Raw genomic sequence first — 12,686 nt, 5'->3', positions numbered from 1 at the left:
GTGGGACCAGAACAGGATTACTACTAAGGCCATGATTGACACAGGATCTTGTGGAAATTATATGGATATATGTTTTGCTGCTTTAAATAAAATTCCTATTATTTCTAAACTCAAACCTGTCTCAGTAAGTCTTATTACCGGTGTTCCGTTATCCTCTGGTCCGATCACCGATCAGACACAAGCACTTCTAGTCACTATTTACGAGTCTCATAGGGAGACTTCTACCTTCGATTTAATACCATCACCCCACTTTCCCATTGTGTTGGGACTTCCCTGGTTGCACACACACCAACCAACCATAGATTGGAAGAAACGGTCCTTGACCTTCCCTTCTTGTTATTGCGAGGAAACGTGTAACCTCCCGTTTTCCGGGAAGATTCTGTCTGTGGTGACAGATGAGATTGCACCACTATGTTATCAGGATCTTTCTGAGGTTTTTCTTGAGAAAAATGCTCAAGCATTACCTCCTCATCGAGACTATGATTGTAGCATTGATCTACTCCCAAATAGCAAATTGCCGTTCGGTCATGTTTATCCTCTTTCACAGGATGAACTTGCCCATCTCAAAACCTATTTGGATGAGAACTTGGAAAAAGGTTTTATTAGACCTTCCACTTCTTCCACAGCAGCAGGACTCTTTTTTGTTCGCAATAAAGATTCAAGTCTCAGACCTATCATCGACTACAGGAAATTGAATGCTATCACAATAAAAGATCGCTATCCTCTACCGCTTATCCCTGAGCTCATTGAGCAGGTGCGTGGAGCTACCTATTTTTCAAAATTAGACCTGAAAGGAGCATACAATCTCATCCGAATCCGTGATGGACACGAGTGGAAGACTGCATTCAGAACTAGATATGGATTGTTCGAATATCTTGTGATGCCATTCGGCCTATGCAATGCCCCTGCAGTTTTCCAACGATTTATAAACGATATTTTTAAAGACTTACTAGATGTCTGTGTTGTGGTATATCTGGACGATATACTTATATATTCACGGACCCTGTCTGAACACATAAGACATGTAAGACTTGTATTATCGAGATTGCTTGCACATAATCTTTATGTGAAGCTGAAGAAATGCTTGTTCCATAAAGATGAGGTACTCTTTCTAGGCTACATCATATCCAAAACAGGAATCGAGATGGACATGAGTAAAATATCCTGCATTCAGGATTGGCCTACACCAACTACACGCAAGGCGCTACAGCGATTCCTGGGATTTTCAAATTTCTACAGGAAGTTCATAAAAAACTTTTCTGCTATTGTGAGACCCCTCACACAGCTCACTAGCATAAAAATACCATTTAAATGGTCAGAAGAAGCAAATAAGGCTTTCCACTTGTTAAAGACAAGGTTTACTTCCGCTCCCATATTACGCCATCCAGACCCATCCCTCCAATACATTCTGGAGGTAGATGCGTCAAACATGGCAGTAGGAGCAATACTCTCCCAACGACCTACCCACACTTCACCACTTCATCCAGTCGCCTTTTTCTCTAAATCCCTGAGCAGTCCCGAGATAAATTACCCCGTGGGTGAAAAGGAACTGCTTGCTATAAAATTGGCTCTGGAGAATTGGCGACATTTACTCGAAGGCACCCAATTACCAATAATTATATACACGGACCATAAAAACCTCCAATATCTTCAGACTAGCAAAACTCTCTCGCATCGACAGGTACGATGGTCACTATTCTTTCTAAGGTTTAACTTCCTAGTGACCTACACACCTGCAGATAAGAACAAAAAGGCGGATGCACTATCACGACTAACTGAAGAAAACTACTTTGAAATCCCTTCCATTCCTATAATACCTCACAAACGCATTATTGGAGTTGTCCGTTCCTTGAAGGAAGAGGTTCTGCATGGTATAAGTTTGGATTCACCCCCACCACAACTAAATACTGATGCAGAGGGCTTCCTCTACTACAACGACAAACTTTACATACCACCTACCCTACGCACCAAGATCTTGGAATTATCGCATGATGTGCCAATGGCAGGACATATGGGTATGACAAAGACTTTCAATTTGATTTCTCGGCAATTCTGGTGGCCTGACATGAAAACATCTATACAAAAATTCGTCTCTTCATGCAATGTCTGTGCCAGGTCCAAAATTGACACTAAAATTGAAACCACCCCAAACTCCATGGGAGGTTTTGTCATTGGACTTCATCGTAGAATTGCCTCCTTCCAAAGGATTTAATACCATCTTGGTGTCAGTGGACCATCTGACAAAGATGGCACATTTCATTGCTATTCGCAGACTACCTTCGTCCAAACAAACGGCAGAACTCCTGATGAAACATGTCTTCAGATTACATGGAATCCCAAAAACTCTTCTGTCTGACCGTGGATCCCAATTTATTTCTAAATTCTGGCAAGAACTATGTCACATACTACGGATTAAGCGGAAGCTCACTTCTCCTTACCATCCACAGACCAACGGACAGACTGAAAGAGTCAACCAATGCATCGAGCAGTATTTACGTTGTTACACTTCTTACCAACAGGATGATTGGTTGGATCTTCTCCCCCTGGCAGAATTTGCCTACAACAACGTAACTCACAGTACAACCAAGCAGAGTCCGTTCTACTTGAACTATGGGTTCCATCCCTCTATTCTCCCTCCACGCATCCTTCCTTCAAATAACCCAGTAGCCTCAGACTATCTTACCCAAATAAAGGATTCTCTGGGTTTACTAAATACTATCATTGCACACACTCACAGTCAACAAAAGAAGTACTATGATCTTCGTAGAAGACCTTCTCCACAGTATACTATCGGGGACCTCGTTTGGCTCTCAACAAAAAACTTGAGACTGAAGATCCCTAGCAAAAAGCTTGGACCTCTGTTCTTGGGACCTTTCCCAATCAAGAAACTTATTGGAAAAGCTGCAGTGCAGCTTACATTGCCCATGGACCTAAAAATCCATCCCATTTTCCATGTGTCGCTATTAAAACCCCATGTTCCGGACCAAGGAATAAGGCCTAATATTCCACCTCCCCCTCCTGTACAAGTTGAAGGTGGAGAAGAATACGAGATAAAAGAGATTCTGGATTCTCGTATCTACAGAAGAAGACTTCAGTACTTGGTTAGATGGAAGAACTATGGGCCCCAAGACGACACCTGGCTAAACACCTCTGACATACATGCCCCTAGATTAATCCGCAATTTTCATGCGAGATACCCAGACAAACCAGCTCCAGAGGCCTTCAGGAGCAGGCCTTAAGGGGGGGGGTATTGTAATGTTCCGGTACCTTTGGTACCCTAAATTACACTTTCCACAAGTGTATGCGCCCCACCATTTACTTTTGGAAAGGTGCGCATACACCTTTAAGACTGGAGCTGTCATCACCCAGCGCCGGACTAGATGGCTATTTAGGGCGTCGGTTCTCACTCACATGTGTTCGTTCAAACACCCTTACTTGGATGCTAACCTTGCTTGAAGCTTCCATGCTTGCAAGCTTACTTCGCTGACGGAACCTCGCTGCGCTGATCCCTTTATCCCGCTACTGGATCATCCGCCTCTCCTGAAACCACCCTTCGGCTGTATCGCTAATAGTGCTAAGTACCCCGCAGGGGAATTCTCTATAAACTTATACTAAGCTTACACTATCTAGCTCCGCATAGTAAAGACTGTTTATTACATCTGCATAAACTAGATTGCTAGCTCTTGAGACTACTGCTACTTTTCTGCACTGGGTTGATCTCTTTTGTATGTCCACCTGCTATTCTATCATCTGCTATCATACAACATTGCTAAACCTTCCTGCATCCATCTGCTACTGTCTCACCTTCAAGTGTCTATCACCTATCACCTCCACTCAACCTATCCCTCAACCTTCATCATTGTGTTACCACATACATAAAGTCATTCTAGGAACCAGCTTGCTAATTGTGTGTATTTACTGGCTGAAATAAGACCTTCCACACATGATGAGTCATTGAGGTTGGGAATGGTATCTCAGCATATCTCTTACATGGCTACTGACGTGGAACTATTTCTGCAGCTGAAAATCCACACCATATAAACGCAGGAGCGTTACACAGGGACAATCTCAATGAACTACTGGCCAAATTCAATCTGGCTGTCAAAGCAGGTTTATTACCACTTGAAAAAAAAATGTTGCTGCTATTTTTAGCTGAAAAAAAAGCATTTTTTGCAAACTAAAATGAATCAGATTAGAGTGCTGTTGCTGTATGTAAGCCAAGCAAACTGTAAAGAAAAAACAAAAAAAAAAAAAACATTCCACAGCCAAATACGTCTTAAAACACATGTGTGCTAAAAGTAACACGAAATACAACTTTAAGACACCCCAAGCAAGTTATTTAATGTATGTGTGTATTTTATAAGGTAAATATATGTTTATTCTTTTTCAAAAATAATTTTAAACACTCGCTAATCAAGTAGAAACAAAGCAAAGTTGGGCAGGTATTAAGGTACATGTGTCCCAGCATATATTTTTTGGGTAAAAACACCACAAAAAGAAATGTAAGACATCACAGAAATGGGCATGACAGGGACACAATAGGCAAACATAAGGGCATAATATGCCAAAAAGAGTATTGAAACAAACCAAACAATGCTAGTATGATACCACATCTGAATTAGCTGGGGGGAAAAAGACAGGCCCTGAGGCCCATGGGAACCGAGGCGGAGAAAGAAAAAAGGCAGAGTAGAGAGAGGAAAAGAGTATTAGGTCCGGACAAAAAACAAGAGTATTAACAGTATGAACCAAAGGACCTGGGCATGTTTACAGAAAAGGGAGTATGCGGTATTTGTGAGGTTAAAGAGAAAAAGTAAAATAAATGTAGATGGGCAGAACATATTGAATAAGCTAGAATATGCAGATGTCTTTTTAGGAGATTGAGAAGTACAAGAGGAAAGGGTAGTGATACAATTAAAAAGTACACTAGAATAAAAATGGATTTATGAATTGAAAACCTTGGTTCCAAATAGCTTGAACATGGATTTTAACACAAATTTTTCATTAATGATATTTATTATGTACCGCACAGAGAGCAATATTTATTTATGGATATGGGCGCTATATACCCTTTGGAGTGCAGCAATTTGTGGCAATTTTACATGTACTTTTTTATATATTTTTATATCTATATGTATATATATATATATATATATATATATATATATATATATATATATATATTTGTTTTTAGGCCCTGTTCACACTTGATATTTTTTTAGCTCATAAAACACTCATCTCTGAAGTTCCAAAATGCTCAACAAGCAAAATCCCAATCACTTCATGGCCCCCGTTCACATATAAGCATTTTGTCGCCAAAAGCAAAATGCCTGACGCTCAAAAAAGTGCATGAGCTTATTTTTTGGCAGATTACAAGCGTTTTTGGTCAGATGTCAATGCCTGCCTCCAAACACCTGCAAAAAAGCCTGAAAATACGCCTGAAAAATGCCTGAAAAAAAAAACACCTGAAAAACGCCCAAACAAAAGCCTGAAAGCTCTTAGCACTTTATATTTATATTTAGAGTTGGCATGCAGCCTTCGGAGTATGTACTATATAACCCAAAGGATTAATTGTTAATGTCTTCATCCTAGTAGACATGACTTTTAGTACTTTTTGTGAGTTCATAGTTCTCTGCTATGCATTTCAAACCTCAATAAATGAAATATTTATCCTAGAGGTTATGCATTATTGTGGCAATATGCCTCTCTCCATTCCCTGCAGTACTTATTTATATCTACCCACAGAGAGAACCCTATCCTATGTTAAAGAATATTTCAGCACCAACCTGCAGTACTTTTTCATCAATCTTTGTTTTACTTTTATTAGCGATATGTATTATGTCATTCACCCTTGTATCTGACAGCATCGGTTCCTCTCCCATGATGGTTTAACATTTCAGTCCCTGCAGCACAGTTATTATTTGTCATAGGTCAAATTGGGAAGTGAGCTGCTAATGGTGGTAGGATAATCACACATGGAGTGCACCATAGAAGAAGGAATTTGCTGACCAGTTATAGAGAAGTGAACTTTTTGTGCAAAATACAACGCAGGGATTTTTCTTTTTTTCAACTTTTACACATACACTATGCTACCAAAAGTATTGGCATGCCTGTCTTTACAAGGAGTCAGGACTCTGTGCAGGCCAGTCAAATTCCTCCACCCCAAACCCACTCATCCATGTCTTTATGGACCTTGTTTATGCACTGGTGCACAGTCATGTTGGAACAGGAAGGGGCTATCCCCAAACTGTCCCCACAATGTTGGTAGCATAAAATTGTCCAAAATGTCTTGGTATGCTGACGCTTTAAGAGTTCCCTTCACTGAAACTAAGGGGCCAATCCCAACCCCTGAAAAAACAACCCCACACCATAATCCCCCTCCAACAAAAAATTTGGACCAGTGCATAGAGATGGGTCAAACACCCCTCTGTTCGGTTTGCAGCAGAACTCCCGAACAGGGGCAAGGTTCTAACCTGAACTGCAAAATCCATTAAGGTCTATGGGAGCCGAACAGGAATAATAAAAAGTGCCTAATTTGAGTGCTTTTATGCAAGTAATTGGCCATAAAAGAGGTATGGATGGTACGGGTACTGCCCTGGAAGACATGTATCAATGCAAACATTTTTTTAAAAATGATTGTTTTTTCCAGGAGCAGTGATTTTAATGATGTTTAATGTGCAACAATAAAAATGAAAAATTCTATTTAATATAGTGCCTGGGGAATCCCCTTAGTCTGCCTTTAAAGTGGTACATTTGTAGCATATATAGAACATGAAAGAAAGAAAGGCCAAAAATGTAAAACAAAAACAGTGTGGGGTTCCTCCCAAGATCCATAACAGACCCTTATCTGGGTGAGTAAGGGTGACACTGCTGCACAGAAGAAGTGATGTGAGAACCTTTGTATCCTGCTGTCCATTACATGTGCTGTGTGTTTTAAATTTAAACGTAAGTTACTACTTTTAAATAAATACCTACTTTAAAATTACTACACCATGAGGACCCCCTTTATTTGCATGATTCTTTGCATGGAGGAAAAACTGTAGTTCTATAGAGCCACACACCCCACTAAAGAAAGGGTATCTGCATATACAGTGGAACAAACGAGGAGGAGGAGGATGCAAGATGAGCCCACCATGCATACCCCAACATATAGGGGAAGGCGAAATTTGACCTGGTAAAAGAGGTCAAACATAGAGGTAAGTGCATTAGTTGAGAGGTGGTGGGGATCACCGAAGCATCAGCACTTTTTTGACTACGGATTATTATTATGGAATCACTTATGCATTGTATTTACATATTGAACTTTTAAGGACTTTTTCAGTTTATGCAATAATACTGTGATATTGTGATTTTGCGTTTCTTTCACATTAAAAATTGTGTTTCACATTTATTTGCACTTTATTAGAGTATACCTAGGAACCAGCGTTTGATTTTATGATATTGATATTTATATATGACCCACTTACATATATTTGTGTATTACTGTTTACCAAGGACACTAAGGAGGAAGATTTTAGACTTTGTTTGCACTTTACAACACAATTCTTTTACTGACACTACTAAGGGCATTAGGCGCAACAACACACACTCTCATTATTTGATTCCCACTGTGGGAACACAATTAGGTTGTACGCAGCCACCCATCACAAGACAAGCCATATATTATTACCTATAAGGTAGTCTGGGATATCCCACACTTTTTGACAGACCCCTATCTGGGCATGCAGCCTGGCAGGTCCAGAAAGATGGGGGGTGAGCAAGCGGCCCCCCTCTTGAGCCATACTAGGCCACATGCCCTTTATATACCCAAAGCACCTTGTCCCTATGTTAATGGGAACAAGGGCCTCATCCACACAAGTGTGGCTGGTGCTTGTGGGGGTATGTATGAAGGGGGCTTGTTACCTGGTAGCCCCCTTTAACAAGGAGGCCCTCAGATCCCACCCTTTTTATGTGAATGAGTATGGGGTACCCCTATCCTTTCACAAAAAAAGTGTCAAAAAGTAATAAAAACACAAAGAGAGATTTTGACATTTCTTTTATAAAAAAACAAAATTCATCATCGACCACACTGCCCACCGCACACGAAAAAAAGAAAAAAACTCTTTTGCCATCCATAAAGGCTGACAGCCTACTGCAGGCTCCACAGTTTAACAGTCCTTTTATAGGGAAGGCCGGGACCACTTGGCAATGTCATCTGGTGGCACCCCCTCTTATGCCAACCCAGCATGCACTGGTCCGTGACTGCCAGAGTCCCTCCTGCCCCAAAGCACACCATCCCCTCATGTTGAGGGCATGTGGCCTGACATGGTTCAGGGGGGCTGCATGCTCAGATAAGGGTCTGGTATGTTGCAGGTGCGTGTCATGGTGTTAATGGAGGGATCTGCGACCACATTAAAATCTCCACCAATTATCAGATGTCCCTGATGACAGTTGGATATCTTTTTCAGGAGTTTGGTTAGAAAAGCGGTCTGCTTCACATTTGGGGCGTATACATTAACTATTGTGTATGTAATACCGTCAATCTCACAAACTAAAATTATGTATCTACCATTGGCGTCAATCACAGATGATTTTAGTTGGAATAGAAGCAAATCTTTAACAGCAATCAGAACTCCCGCTTTCTTTTTAGATGCGTTAGCTGCAAAAATATGTGGAAAATGTTTCAGGTTGAGTGTTGGGGGGATCGCTTAAGAAAATGTGTCTCTTGCAAAAGAATAATGTCTCCATGAAGAGTTAGGCTCCATGCACACAGGGCGTCATAAAAACGTGCTCCAAAGCTTTTTACATAACGCCGGGAAACAGCAGCTGTAAAAACGTGCTTTCAGTAGCTTTTTCTACTAGCGTTATTGCACGTTTGGCCACAGTAGCTGTTAGCAGCGTTTTTTTCTGCCTCCATTCAAAATCAATGATTCCCTATGGGAGCCTATTGATTTGAATGGAAGTCACACCGCAGGTCGGATCAGGGTGATCAGACTTGCGGTGCAACCTGCACTGTGAGAATCTTGAGGGGGAACTCCACGCCAAAATGGGGAAAAAAACGGTGTGGGGTTCCCCCCCAGGTTCCAAACCAGGCCCTTCGGGTCTGGTATGGAATTTGAGGGTAGCCCCGCGCCGAAAAAACGGCGTGGGGTCCCCCCCAAAATCCATACCAGACCCTTATCCGAGCATGCAGTCCGGCATGCCAGGAAAGGGGAGGGGACGAGCGGGCGGCCCCACCCCCCCTGGATCATACCAGGCCACACGCCCTCAACATGGGGGGGGTGTGGGTGCTTTGGGGCAGGGGGGGCTCTGCACCCCGCACCTCAAAGCACCTTGCCCCCATGTTGATGAGGACTAGGGCCTCATCCCCACAACCCTGGCCGGTGGTTGTGGGGGTCTGCGGGCAGGGGGCTCATCGGAATCTGGAAGCCCCCTTTAACAAGGGGGCCCCCGATCCCGGACCCCCTCCCTATGTGAATGGGTATGGGGTACACTGTACCCCTACTCATTCACCCCATAAAATGCAGTGTATGGAAATAACGACAGGAGACGGTTTGGAAAATTTATTAAAAATCTTCATCCGGCTCTTGTCCTCTCCGGGGGTCTTCTCCTCTCCGAGGGTCTTCTGCTCTTTTGCTGTCCGCCCTTCTTGTCTTCTCCTCTCTGGGGGTCTTCTGCTGTCTTCTCCTCTCCGGGGGTCTTCTGCTCTTTTGCTGTCCGCCCTTCTTGTCTTCTCCTCTCCGGGGGTCTTCTGCTGTCTTCTCCTCTCCGAGAGTCTTCTGCTGTCTGCCCTTCTGCTGTCCAATCTTCTTGTCTTCTCCTCTCCGGTCTTCTGCTCTTTTGCTGTCGGCTGTCGGCTGTCCTTCTTCCTCCGGTCCTCCTCCGACGACGTCTCCAGCGATTATGCCGGCCTCTGGTCTCTGCAGCTTATTATATAGCCACGTCATCTGGAGATCACGCCCCCTTGTGTCACAGATGACGTCATCTGTGACACAAGGGGGCGTGGTCTCCTGATGACGTCATCTGGCGGCCACGCCCCTAATGGCTATATAATAAGCTGCAGAGACCAGAGGCCGGCATAATCGCTGGAGACGTCGTCGGAGGAGGACCGGAGGAAGAAGGACAGCCGACAGCAAAAGAGCAGAAGACCGGATAGGAGAAGACAAGAAGATTGGACAGCAGAAGGGCGGACAGCAGAAGACCCTTCGGAGAGGAGAAGACAGCAGAAGACCCCCGGAGAGGAGAAGACAAGAAGGGCGGACAGCAAAAGAGCAGAAGACCCTCGGAGAGGAGAAGACCCCCAGAGAGGACAAGAGCCGGATGAAGATTTTTAATAAATTTTCCAAAACGTCTCCTGTCGTTATTTCCATACACTGCATTTTATGGGGTGAATGAGTAGGGGTACAGTGTACCCCATACCCATTCACATAGGGAGGGGGTCCAGGATCGGGGGCCCCCTTGTTAAAGGGGGCTTCCAGATTCCGATGAGCCCCCTGCCCGCAGACCCCCACAACCACCGGCCAGGGTTGTGGGGATGAGGCCCTTGTCCTCATCAACATGGGGGCAAGGTGCTTTGAGGTGCGGGGTGCAGAGTCCCCCCTGCCCCAAAGCACCCACACACGCCGCTCGCTCGTCCCCTCCCCTTTCCTGGCATGCCGGACTGCATGCTCGGATAAGGGTTTGGCATGGATTTTGGGGGGACCCCACGCCATTTTTTCGGCGCGGGGCTACCCTCAAATTCCATACCAGACCCGAAGGGCCTGGTTTGGAACCTGGGGTGGAACCCCACACCGTTTTTTTCCCCATTTTGGCGTGGAGTTCCCCCTCAAGATTCTCACAGTGCAGGTCGCACCGCAAGTCGGATCACCCTGATCCGACCTGCGGTGTGACTTCCATTCAAATCAATAGGCTCCCATAGGGAACCATTGATTTTGAATGGAAGAAAAAAAACGTATAACGTGGCTTAACGCACGTTAAGCCACGTTATGGAGCCTTATGGAGCCTTTAGCAGCGTCAGACGTTTTTTGCAGCTTGACGCTGGAGCTCCTGAACCCACAGTTCCTGGGTTTTTTTTGGAGCTGTAAAACGCCTATGCCACTTGGAGCTCCTAAAAGCTCTATGTGTGCATGAGGCCATAGAATAACATGGATGGGCGTTCTGCAGCTGCAAAAAAAAACGTCTGACGCTGCTAACAGCAGCTGTAAAAATGTCCAGTGTGCATGAGGCCTTAGAATCTCTTTTTGTAGTGCTCTTCATTTATGTGGGCTATTGAGACCTTTCACATTAAATTAGATTATTTTAGGTCCCATGAGGCATAGGTGGGTAGATCATGGTTGCTGAACAATGTAGGGAGAGTAGATCCAGGGGGATTGAGCTGGACAAACCTAGGAGCAGTGCGAGAGTCATTTGGCTATTGTTTCTGGATGCACTTACTGTCTCTGTACATGCACGGGAGGTTGGAAGGTAAGTGCAAAGAAAGTTCCATGGTCTAAGAGCATGTAGAGGGGTGATAAGGCTCTGAGAATAGAGGTTGCCAAGGAGGAGGGGGAGGAAAGAAGGAACCAACATATAAACAAGCTCCAAAAAAAAACGGAGCTTCATGGGCAGTGGGGACATAGAAGAACCCACACTGCAACACCGGGGGGTATACAAAGGGGTTTTTTATAAAACCTCTTTAAAGTCTGCCGTGGGGATCAGAGGAGGTGCGCTTGGGATGTATGGACCAACAGTGCGAGGCTCTCCGTCAGCAGAGGTAAGGCAGGTGGAGTGAGACTGATGATTCGTTCAGAAGCATATCATGACCATTCCATGGGCAGTTTAGAGGGTGAAGCCATGGTGGGGAGATTGGTGTCAGGAGGCAGGATATTCCAGTCCTTCAGAAGCTGGATGCCTTTATCAAGTGAATGGACCACAAATTTCTTGCCCTAATGGGTGATAATCAGCTTGGTAGGTCGTCCCCATTGGAAATAGATCTTATGATTATGTAAGGCTTTCGTCAGTGTAAGGAATTGACGTCTGTTGTTGAGCGTGGCAGCTGAGAGGTCAGCGTATAGCACCACCCCTTGGAACTTTTTAGACAGTGTCGGATTGGTGCGAGCCGTGGCCATAGCTTTATCTTTGGTGGTGTAGAAATGTATGCGGGCCAGAACATTCCTAGGGATTGCGTCATCCAAGTAGGAGGGTTTTGGAATTCTGTTTGCCCTGTCTATAAGGAGTTCCATGGGTGTTGCCGTGGGTAACAATTCCGTCATGAGCTGTAGCAGGTAGTCATGTAGCATTGGTTGCGTCACCGTCTAAGGTATACCGCGGAATTTTATATTATTGCGGCGTGAGCGATCCTCAAGATCCGCCAGTTTGGCTGCCATACGTTTCATTTCTTGGTCTTGGTCTGTGAGGGTGTCAACAACGTCGTTATGTGCATGGCAAATATCTCCTATCTTATTTTTCAGCATGTGACACCCTAATAGATAGATCCTGGACAGCTGTGCAGCTGTGGTCACATTGTGAAGCATAGCTGACATATCTGCATGCATTGAATCTCTAAGGGAGAGAAGCGTCTCCTTAAGGTCTGCTAAGGTAGCAGGCTGGGGGGAGGAGGGGTAGTCTTCTAATGGTCTCAGGAGCTGTGAGGCAGCCTGGGTTCTGATTGGGGGTTGTGTGCAGCTGCTGTCTTGGTCAGGCCTGGATTTTTTCTGCTTAGTGGGGCTGCT

The sequence above is a fragment of the Pelophylax lessonae genome (genome assembly GCF_965119305.1).
Source record: "Pelophylax lessonae genome assembly, chromosome: 10".
Taxonomy (NCBI): Eukaryota; Metazoa; Chordata; class Amphibia; order Anura; family Ranidae; genus Pelophylax; species Pelophylax lessonae.
The sequence above is the reverse complement of the archived record's forward strand: the minus strand, read 5'-3'. Positions refer to the sequence as shown.